The 10939-nt window shown below is 39.7% G+C and overlaps 1 long non-coding RNA gene across 1 annotated transcript; it reads right to left on the bottom strand.

Moving 5' to 3' along the window:
• Nucleotides 1–388: 388 nt before the first annotated feature.
• On the bottom strand, nt 389–3330 carry LOC118768868. Its single transcript, XR_005004460.1, has 4 exons — nt 3125–3330; nt 2601–2627; nt 1779–1854; nt 389–437 (listed from the first exon to the last, which is right to left on the bottom strand). It is a non-coding gene; the product is annotated as an uncharacterized LOC118768868 (long non-coding RNA).
• Nucleotides 3331–10939: the final 7609 nt, after the last annotated feature.

Genomic DNA, 10939 nt, shown 5'->3' with positions numbered 1-10939 from the left:
GTCTGGTCCTATGGGGGGATTAATGGTTCAGTGGGGGGGAGGGGGGGGGGGGGGGTGTAGTGTTTCAGGTGGAAATAATTGCACTTGGTCACTTACACAAATGCTTCTTGACATGTTGTTTATGCATCTGTGTTTCACTCCCTCCTCCCTTCCCCATAAATGCATCCATTTTTTTTTTGGTTTTGCACCAATACTCACTTACACAATCCATAATCATACAGTTATTCATATGCAGTACTGACTGCTCCAAGATTGCCTAGACTAAACGAGAACATAACAAAATGAAAAAAAAAAAAATCTAAAACACGGAACATGAACAATGTAAAGGGACAAGCTAATATGCTGTTTAGGTAATGGATCTAAAACATCCAAATGAAAAGAAAAGAAAAAAAAAGGCATCAGGTGTTGGGACGCTCTGTGGTGGGTTCATTCTTGGTCTGTGGGTGAGAAAGAGAATGAATCCATAACTTTCATGAACTGGTTGCTGGACTGACATAACACACTGGCTGACAGGCAGATGCACAGAAGTAGCTTTAATAAGCAGGGTCAGCTGCTTAATACTTATATTAATATGTAGTACTTACCTAGGCAAAACCAAGCTGATGGAGCGGGAATTTTCTGTTACAGGAGTATTTTACAATGATAGGTATATCTTGTTTTACGATAAGGGATTTAATATATGGGAAATTCAATTTTTGAGTTACATGACTGTACATGATCTTAGTATTTTACCATGGTGGAAAGAGCAGATATTTGAAGCTGTGTGAAGAGTATTTTTTACCATGACAGGGAGATGTTGGTTTATTATGGCAGGTGTGATATATTAAGACTTTGGTGTTTGTGTAATTTTAAATGCTGGTCTGTTAGGTTTGTGTTGGTATAATGATAGATGGAGTGAAATTCGAGTCACAATGTGTGCTCATTTCATGTGAATGTTTATCAAAAGGTATCCCAATCTTGAAACAGCTGTGTTTACCTGTGCAGGCGATTTAAGGTTCCATTTAAATATATATGTCAAGGACCTTGCCTGGCCAACCATTGATATCAGGTCATGCAGCACTTCTATTGTTGTAGACTCAATGATTTTTTTTGCTTTTGTCATACTCTACCTCACTTGTAAGTCGCTTTGGATAAAAGCATCTGCTGAATGAATAAATGTAAATGTAAATGTAAACCTCCCATGTAAAGTGACTTCATCCTCTGCTCAAACTTTACACTCCTTTAAACCGTATGAAGTGCCTCACTATCATTTGGACCAGTAAGGATCAGTAAGGCAAAATCTGTCTGCCTAAAACAGATATTTACATGCAGACACTGAAAATTACAACAGTCAGCCCGTTACTCCTTAAAAGGTATTACTTGAAATGGGAGGATTTTTGTGTGCAGGTAGCAGTGCAGCATAGTGGTTAAGGAGCAGGACTTGTAACCGAAAGGTTGCCGGTTCCCTACGGGGACACTGCTGCTGCACCCTTGGGCAAGGTACTTAACCCACAATTAGCTTAATAAATATCCAGCTGTATAATAAATGGATAAGATTGTGGGGTACAAGGCACCATAGTGGTTAAGGAGCAGGACTCGTAACTGAAAGGTTGCCAGTTCAATCCCCTGCTGGAGCACTGCTGCCACTCAACCCCGAACTGTCTCAGGACAGTGGTTACCATTGTAAAAAGCTGTAACTAATGTAAGCTGCTCTGGATAAGAGCGTCTGCTACATTCCAATAATTTAATGTAATGTGTGCAGCACTGACTGAATGCTAAACAACTTGGTCAATACATACCTGATCTAAAACAACACAGTAGAAACGCTAAGAAGAATGAAGATAGCAAGGAAAGATTGTTTCAAGTGATAGTTGCCTGTGGGTAAAAAATAAAAAAAATACAATTTCAAATACATTTCAGATATGGTCAAAACAAAAGAATGACAACCTGCAAAGCCAGTATTCCAAGTTATGAAAGATATATTGTATCACAATATAAATGTCAATAAAATATTAATCCCTTAAAACCCAAATCAAAACAATATACATTTCAAACAATCAATCATTTCAAACAATCAGTACAATTTTGAAACATTTTGACCAAACTTTGAAGGAGAAAAGCTTCACACTGTGAGCAAATGCTGGGCAAAGCTTTTTTTTTTTTTTTTTTTTGATAATTTCACCAACAACAGCACAAAAAAATCACAAAGGATTCCTCAATAGCTTTACTGCTAGGTAGCTAGGTAGGTAGGTAGCTGCTGACAAGAAGCATTTGAATAGAAATAATGGTAAACCATGAGACGTGTGAAAAATGCATCAAGTGATAAACGCTAACGTTGTTTATCATTTCGAAGAAATCACTGAAAAAAAAATGATGGATTATATGGATTGAAAATATGGATTGAAAATCTAAAGTTAATACAATCACTGGCCCTCACTCAGCATCCCCACAATGTCTAAATTGCACCCAACATGTCCCATTCATCTGTGCTGCATGCCTGCTGGTTCGCAACCCTCACACACTAAGAAGATCTCAAATATTTTTTTTTGCAAAATGCGATAGCTTCACGTTTCCTTTAATGTTATGTTAGCAGAAACCATGACCATGAGAACAGTACTCACAGACTGGATGGGAAGCTCTTGATGGTGCTGTAGCAAGAAAGGAGAGCCATGATGTCAAATAGGTCATTGCCCTTGACTGTTTGTATAATAGTATAACTCCTCTGTGGGAGCTCATAGCCATACTTTAGGAGACTGATCTCTTGCATCATATTTTACTGTACATCAAATCATGCATAATCTTCGACAGTCTGACACTTTGGCAAGGCAACTGGCACCTGTGAGCAAATTTGTTTCTGGCTAAAAGGAAGATGAGGAAAAAATATACAAGGAGGAAACAAAATGCCTTTACGGATCCCCACAAGAGAACCACGGAAAGTCAAAGTGGTTGCATGTTTGTACAGTGAATGGAGACTAGAGAGATTACGGATCTTTCAGTGGCCATGAATCTGATATAGAGTTAGTCTGAGCCATCTCTGATAAAACAACAAGGGCCGGAATGCTTTAAGAGTTCACTGGAGTCAAAATGGGCAGCAGCGTAACATGGTTATGTGTGAGCAGGTGTGAATATACCACAGTAAGCTCACCTGAGCAGATGTTATCCACTTTGATTGACAGTGTCTCATTGCTGACATGGTTCTTTGCCTCACATCTGAAGATGCCTCTCTTTTCCACAATCACAGACAACGTAAGTGGGGTAGAGGGGTCGGTGATGTACACAAACATTTTATTCCCAAGAAACAAGGACAGGGTAACATCTGTGCCGTTCTCTACAGAACAGTGAAGATGGCATCCGGAAAATTCGATTTTGGGCTTTGACACAGGAGCTGTGTGGGAAGGTGACGGGGAAATAATGAGCATGCTTCAGAGGTGAACGTTTCAGAACATTAATGATAAATAAATATAGATAACAAAATAAAATAGCACAAATAGACACGCTTAAGAAGTCTGTAATTCAAACTGTGATTTAAGGTGATAGAAATATTCTGTACGCTGCACTTCAAGTCAAAAAGGAAAACAGATACTGGGTAATTGGAATTTGAATGATCAGTCCAGCATGACCAGCAACCTGTATTGCAAGTATGGAAACAACATTATGACTTTTCAAATAGCCCTCAAATCATCCAATATGGTAATAAGATCAATGACTATGACCAGACACCCCATGTGATGAACACCAGCCAATTGGAGCCAACTTCAGGAAATATGTGAACAGAGTAACATGTGAGCAACATACGCTTTCAGAAGATATTTCTCACTGGTGAATTTTGTCCGGGTCCCTAAAGACCCCACCTGTTCCTAAGGTGATTCGGGGAACTGCAGATCTGTCTCCCAGGTGCGAGAGATTACCTTTTTCAAGTATGGATAATTACTGGTAGCAATATAAGTGAATGGAGATGCTTTTATTGATAGTTTTTGAACTATCAAAAACTCAACTAGAGAACTGAAAATTGTTTTTGAATATGTATTTCAGGTGAACTGAAATAGCTTGTTACATTTTTACTGGATGTCATTATATATCCAGTATATCCAGAGGTGCATAAAATGTATTGTATCGTGTCATTTACAGATCTCCCCATGATGGGGATATCAAGAACATATCCCCAAGGATCTGCTGCATATCACAATCAAACCGACCCTGGTCACAGAAAGTCAAATAAAAATAAAAAATAAAATATAATAAAAAAAAAAAATGCAAAGATAGAAGGAACAGGAGAAGCAACAGATTCAAAGTATACACACAATACTCACTGTTGCAGAAGGTCTTTTTCTGGATGATGGTGAACTTTTCCACACCTTGCTTTTTGACCACACACATGTACCTATCCTTATCTTCCCCGTTCAGTAACAGGCCAAGCCAGGGTTTTTCACTGGGGGTGTACAGTTGCGCCATGGTCTGATTGTCACTCATCCGAACCCATTGGAGCCGGTGATTCCAATCATTTGTATAGCACAAAGCAATGCAGGTTCCGTTTCCATACCTATACGCCTTTGTTGTCGGCTTGCTTATGGCAACTGTGCAGAGACAAATGACAGCGCTAAGACTTCCTGTTCCCTGTGTCCCATGCTAGTAAATCCCATCGCAACAGCAGCACCTTCTTTTTTCCACAGCGCTACGCTGAAATGGTGGGCCACAATGGCGAAATGGGCAGCCACAAGCTTTCTGTTCCAGGCACAAGTGTTCAGCTAATTTGTGATTTTTTTTTTTTTTTTTTGTATTGTCTTATTCTGATGATGCTGCGAGCAAATGTGCCACAATGTGTAATCGAGTTACTCTCTCTCCTTTGACTGCAACAGCATCCTGTGGCTGATTTTCAGGTATGTTTTTTTGCGTCTGGGTATTTCAGCTTATGAAACTCAGTCTTTATCATTACTTCCCCCCCACCATGACATGGAGTCTTGCAACACTACATGGAGTGGCAGGGCATGGGACTCCCTCTGGGAGTTTGTCAGATGATAAAAAGTAATGTCTGAATGACTTTCTTTGATTTAAAACAACTGTTAAGGCTGGCAGACAGCATACACTAGGTGGCACTGCAGTCCTGAAGCTAAAGTTCTGATTGGCCTTTTCACTATGAACCTGAAAATCATGCCTCCATGACATGCCAGAATTGTTGGAAGCAATTCAATACATTCAAAATCACAGCAATAGTGGGATACAGACCCACTGATAATAAATACCGAACGTGAAATTCAGAGGGCCAGATTTTCTAAAGGCACAGCACAAACATACTGTATACAGGTACAGAGAAGCCACGGTCAGCATGAATTTTATGACCAATTTATAAACACTGTATATATATAAAGACTATGGGCCACATGTATCAACGGTGCGTGCTGAGCACTTTTCTACACATGAAATGGTATTCATGAAAAGATACTTGCCGGGAAAACATGCGTACCTCTGCGCATGGTGTCGAGGTGGTGTACGCATAAAATCGGTCATTTGCAGCTTGGCGACACCAAGAGGAACTAACGGTCCTGTGTCAATCATTGATGAGTGTTATCGCGCACGCATCCACGTGAAATACTGGTTTAAGTGTAAACTGTGAACAACGTCGGACATTATGGCAAAACTGACTGTCAATTTGGCATTATTATATTAACATTGTAATTGGGCCTTGTAATTAAAAAATAATAAATGAAAACGTCACAGATCACCATGTGTAATCTAACATTTTTAATGCGTAGGGGAGCGCGGGGCACAACATAACACATTTTGGTTTTTGCGAAATAATTTTTAAAATATTTAATCTGGAATAATCATGTTTTCATACAAGCAACATACATCTCTGCTACAAACGAACACTTGAACTTGGTTTCTAGCACCTACCGTTCATGTGCAATTCCACCGGAAATGTCGGGAAGTGCAATGTTACAACTTACCCCATGGGTGGGGCTAATTGTAACAGACAGAGGGTTATTGTAACACTCGCTAGAGTAGTTTAATAAATTAGTGAAAACAAAGTTAATTCAATATAATTCTACATTGTATGAAACAAATATATTTCCATCCATACTGCATTATATATTATCTATCTATATGACAGACAGATCAATCGATACACACACACGTGAAATTATATATAAACACTGACATGAGACTTCCTTATCTGTTTTTCTTATTCGATGCCTCATTCTGTGAAAAAAGTTCCAGGAAATTTGTTGTTGTTACTTTTTTTTTTGTAGAGGGAAGTAACTTCTTGTCATTGTTTAGTAAGGGTGGCTTAGTTGTAACCCCGCACTTAAGCCTAGCTAGTACTTGCTGTGAGCTAGTTAGGCTACATGTTTCAAAACGGTGCTACGTTGTAGGCAACAAGATGGTGATTAAAGTAATATAAAGTTGGATTTTGTGATTTACACACAAAGCTGAGTAACTCAAAAACACTTGTGACGAAAAAAATTACTTGCATGCCCTGAAAACACTCTTTGGCACAGATTTCTTCAAAACGCTGACAAATCTTTCTGAATTTTCGCGGGAGACCGTGGCTAGGAAATGTGGTAATGTGGCCAGAAGCACACGCTGCTTGACCTTGAATAACAACATAAGAAGTCCGTGTTAAAAATTTCCCCGTGTTAGGTTGTTCCCCGCGCTCCCCTACTCCTATATAACAGGCTCATTTGCAACGTATAGGATTAACGCGCAGAAACCATGCAATACCGGTTCATCTCCAAGTTCTAACCACCTTGGGTTTTCTCGCCACCGGGACATTCCAAAGAGAGCTTGTGGACAGGACGGGAATATCACAATCCTCTCTGACCCGTATCACGCCCATAGTGTGGAAAGGGATCACCCAGATGACTCCAAGGTATATAACATTTCGTTACACTGCGGCGGAACAGGCCAATATCAAAATGCACTTTGCAGCGATGGCTGGTTTTCTTAGTGTAATCGGCGCAATCGACTACACTCACATTGCAATACGGGCACCAAAAGAGGATGAAGTTGTTTTTGTGAATCGAAAACACTTCTTCACCTCCTCCACCGTACGCTCCTCTGGTGAAACTGCATTCATAGCAGTCACCACTTTGAGCCACTACGCATTTTTCCTCCGATTTGAAATGCCGCTAGTCTGGCCTCCAAGAAGGACATTTTTTCTCCTCTCCATACTCATCAACCATCACCTCTGTCTCCGTGCCCGAATAATTTCTTTTCTTACGTCCTGCCATTGATCCTCAACATCAATTTCTGCATTTCACTCAGATTTACATGGGACCTTTATATGCTAATTCGACGAATTAAAGGCGTGTGTCGGTACATGTAAGAACAATTGTGGGAATGGACGATATACGCGTTCGTGTGCACATAATCTCACGATGATAATTTGGCGTACGTGGTGTTTGATAACTCTGACGAAAAACCTCCGTACACAATTCGTGATATTGTGCATTCGCATGGTCCTACGGCAAGTCGTACACAAAGATTGATACATATGGCCCTATAACTGTCAAAATGTGAACAACGTAGAACATGACCCCATTTAGCTATCATCAGCCACATTCAATGACAGTGGTACTGGACTCACCAGACACAGTCAGGTTATAAACCCTAGAGGTACCATTAGTGTGCACCTTATACTCTCCAGAGTCCCCTGTCTTCAAGGCAGTGATGCTGAAGCATCCATTGCGGCTGTTCCAGAACACTCTGCCAGCAAAATGCTCTGAAAGGTTAGTCTGGCTCTGACCATCAGTGACTCGGCCAATGGTTTCATTCTCATAATTCAGAACCCCTTCTTTTTTCACTGAATGTGGGAAAGACACTGTCCCTCCTGCAGTCTTATTTATATCCTTAATGAAGGATTTACCTGGAAACACACAGAAAAAAAAAAACGTCATCAGGTAAGGTCATCCACCTGTTAACACGCCAGAGCCACAGATTAAGAATTCCACTCTACCTGAGCTGAAACTACCTGACGCCATGAAATCAGAGAAAAATACTCTGCACACATTAGGGGAACAGAAACCCATGCTGGCCTTTTGGGGTTACATCACGAGTCATATTTATTTGCAGCGTCATTCTGCAAATAGCGTCTTTCAGTTTCTAGCAACAGTGTACAACAACGTTCGGAAGAATGACAGTTTGTACAGTAGCTGTCATGAATATAAATTTAAATTGAAATGAAAGGAACTCCTGCTTATGTGGGAATAAAAAGCACAGAATATAACACAGGAGAGTGTCAAAATGTGAAAAAAATGCAGATAACATTCCTCTGAGGCTACAAATCATATGATCTGGAAAGTACTACAGTTTCACTTTTTTAAAACAGAAAATTCCTAATGTGATTGATGGGGAAGAGGCAGATTTTACCCATTCACAACCATGTAATCCTTTAATATACCTTCCCCAGAACATTTTATTTCATAGTCGTCATTTACACTGGGGACACTGGGGACATGTCCCCACCACTTTTTGTCATGGCCCATTTCGTCCCCACCACTTTAAAAAGGTGTGAACACGTCAAACCCGTCGTTGTCCCCAGTACTTTTCAAAACAAACTGACCGCCCATGTTCCATTTCACAGACAGTCTTTCAGGTCTGTGTCACGAATGTCATCACGGACCACAATCGTGAGAGAGAAGATTAACGAGCAGATTGAATGAGGTGTGATACGTAGTGGAGCCTGGAGCTGCATGTGCCAAGCTCCGTTTTTAAAAATGGAGAGGGGTACAACAGCACTGCCTCACTGAGGATTCGAACCTGCCAAAGTCTGGACACCAGCTTTGTTCCTAAGCCTCTAGGCTGCGTCTGTGTTACAGTCTACACACAGAGACAGTCATACAGAACTCACCAGACACAGTCAGATTGTAAGAGCTGGAGCTACCATTAGTGTGCACCTTATACTCTCCAGAGTCCTCTGTCTTCAAGGCAGTGATGCTGAAGCATCCATTGCTGCTGTTCCAGAACATTCTGCCGGCAAAATGCTCTGAAAGGTTAGTCTGGCTCTGACCGTCAGTGACTCGGCCAATGGTTTCATTCTCATACTTCAGAACCCCTTCTTTTTTCACTGAATGTGGGAAAGACACTGTCCCTCCTGCAGTCTCATTCAGATTCTCACCCACAACAAAGGACAGAAATAGACCTGGAAACACACAGAAACAAACTATCATCAGGTATCATCAGGTAAAATCACTCAAGTATACTTCATCATTCATGTTTATACTGTGGCCTCCAGAGAACATCTGACATGTTTTTTTTTCTTTTTCCTGGGTTATATTTTGGTTGGGACTAAATACATTTGAGTTCTTGTTAAAAATATAAAAATTGGCAAACATGTTTAAAAAAATCATGTAAATAAAGAGCTAGTTCATGTGATGGGATTCTTATGTGACCCTGATTTTTTTTTGCCATTTTCTGTGTAATTTCAAATACACAGCCCAAAAACAACCCCCTCTACCTGAACAATTAGAATGCCCTGTTTGTAAAACCAAATATTGAATTAAATATTATTTGAAACTCAAGGTAAACTGTTACTAGGAAGGAGACAAAGAAGCCACTTCAGACGATAGAGAGGATAGTAAGAGTCATGATAAGACATAGATCATTCTAAACGACAGCTTTTAAATGGATGAATGACAACATTGTGGCTTCATCAAAACTATAATCTTAGAATAATGGTGTAATCAGACTTCAAACATAGGCATAGTATCACACAAATTGCAGTAAAAGATAAGCAAGATAATCCTTTAACAAAGCATCCAGTTAGGGGTCAAATAGTGGATTCTTATCAAAACCAAGACACAGAATGTGTCACAACTATTGTTTATATCTCCTAGCATGGCAAAAAAAAATCGAAATGAGTTAATAGGTTTTTAATAGACTTGCCTTTTCGCCTGCTCTATTTGTCAGTAACAAGATATATTCTCCATGTACAAATTCAGCAGGTTTTGAGGTTTCACACTTGTGTCAATGGATAACATGCCTACGAGGCATACAAAATCTATACACCTCAGGTTCTCCCTGAGAGGGCTAAATGTTGTACTGCTACAACTATAACCCAAATTATATATGTGCAAACACGTTACTATAGAAAGCAAGTCATCAATTCATTTATTTTACCTGACAAAGTCAAGAGCATATGCAGTTTGTGCAAAGGAAAAAAGAAATACCATAACAGCTCTTCTTGCCCTTTGCTTGTAGCAACCCAAAAGCTATGTCTTTAAACAATCATAGAAGATTAATCTCTTAAGTCAAAGAGTAGGGGCTGGTACTTACTCAAAATACAAAGTATTTTTAAAACTTTCTTCATGTTTGTAACGGAGATGTGTTTTGAGGTTCTTCTTTGTCCTGACATTTTTCAAGTAAAATATATCCTTGGCTGGTTGGCTACCAAGTGGCTGAATTGGCGTCTCAGCTCACACAAGGCAGAATTTTGGGGCTGCAACCAGTTTCAAGTATCATGTGCCCACTTCCTCATTGGCAAAACACATAGCTTGTAGTTTTCTTTTGTAAACAACCTTGTTATTCAGACTACAAATTTTTGATTGAGATTGAGATGGCCAAGGGTAACAATTTCTTTGGAGACTTCGACGACTGCATTGGCCCATTAACATGCTCGACCAGGAGCTATAGTTCCAGCAGCTTCACTTGAAAATTCATTAAATATTTCTTCTTTTGAACAATTACTTTAGTCTGTGCACCTATTAAGACAAATGTTTAACATTTAAAACACATTTTAAGCAGAATAAATTATCCGGTACGTACATTTCTTTTTCTGCAATATATGTTCGTTCCGATTCAATGAGGAGCATGAACAATTATGGAGGGCACTGTGTCACACTAATGGTGATTTCTATTAGGAGGTTCAACTACAAAAAAGAGAAGTCCTCAGTGTTGGAAATGAAGTCATTAATATTGATAATAATTATGTAAAGTCTCTACAAACCCATGGCTCTGGACAATG

Source organism: Megalops cyprinoides, chromosome 2 (genome assembly GCF_013368585.1).
Source record: "Megalops cyprinoides isolate fMegCyp1 chromosome 2, fMegCyp1.pri, whole genome shotgun sequence".
Taxonomy (NCBI): domain Eukaryota; kingdom Metazoa; phylum Chordata; class Actinopteri; order Elopiformes; family Megalopidae; genus Megalops; species Megalops cyprinoides.
The sequence above is the reverse complement of the archived record's forward strand: the minus strand, read 5'-3'. Positions and strand labels throughout refer to the sequence as shown.